This window comes from Saccopteryx leptura, chromosome 3, assembly GCF_036850995.1.
Source record: "Saccopteryx leptura isolate mSacLep1 chromosome 3, mSacLep1_pri_phased_curated, whole genome shotgun sequence".
NCBI classification, from domain to species: Eukaryota; Metazoa; Chordata; class Mammalia; order Chiroptera; family Emballonuridae; genus Saccopteryx; species Saccopteryx leptura.
This window is the reverse complement of record NC_089505.1, coordinates 41,538,591-41,539,546: the sequence shown is the minus strand read 5'-3', so window position 1 is coordinate 41,539,546 and position 956 is coordinate 41,538,591.

The following is a 956-nucleotide window of genomic DNA, read 5'->3' as shown; positions in this document are numbered from 1 at the left end:
ATGTTTTCTTCTTATAAGGATACCAGTCAGATTGGTTTAGGGCCCAACCTTGTGACATCATTTTAACTTAATGACCTCTTTAAAGGTTTTACCTCCAAATATAGTTATGTTCTGAGATGCTGAGGGTTAAGATTTCAACATATAAATTTAATACAAACAGAATTCAGCTCATAATAAATAAAATAAATGAAAAATATAGTTTTAGATTTTTATGCTTGAAGGGGAATTTGATTTCAGTTGTTCATTTTATAGCTGAGGGAAGAGAGGTCTTTCCAAGGCAACCTTGCAGAAAAACCGTGGGACTCTAAATCTGATTAGTGCTCTTTCAACTAGAGTTTACAAGATAATTTTTTACTGTTTGTTTTAATGGCTGTCACTGAAATAGTAAATTTACATTGTGTCATTATATTACCTTTAGTCAAAAAGTTCCCCTTTTGGTATTTATCATTATTGTGCATAGTTCTGTCACCACTCTATGCAAAACATAGATTTGGAAAATTCTCCATCAAAACAATAAAAATAAAAGGCCTTGAAAGAAATGCTGATAGGAACCTGACAGGAAATATATGTATAGGAAGTTAATATTTTAGTGATTATAAAGGGCTTTGTTCTTCCCATCTGTCCCCCCAGCCGCATTTTAAGAAAATAGAATATATTTGGGATAACATGAGAAATACCTCTGAGTCAAGGGAAAATCAAAAATCATGTGTTTTCCATAAAACACAGCAATGTAAGCTCTATTCTAAAAGGACAGAAATAGTTATGAAAGAAAAAATGTAATTTGAATAACTAAAATCCAAAGAATTACACAGCAAAAAGATGATTTTTTTTTTCTAAAAGAGGAATATTTGAAAACTAAGACAATTTTCCTTGAAGATTTCTCTGCAAGTTTCTCAATTTCTTAAAGTCATTTAGTGATCTTTCACAAATGAAAACCATATACTGTTATCCAGGTC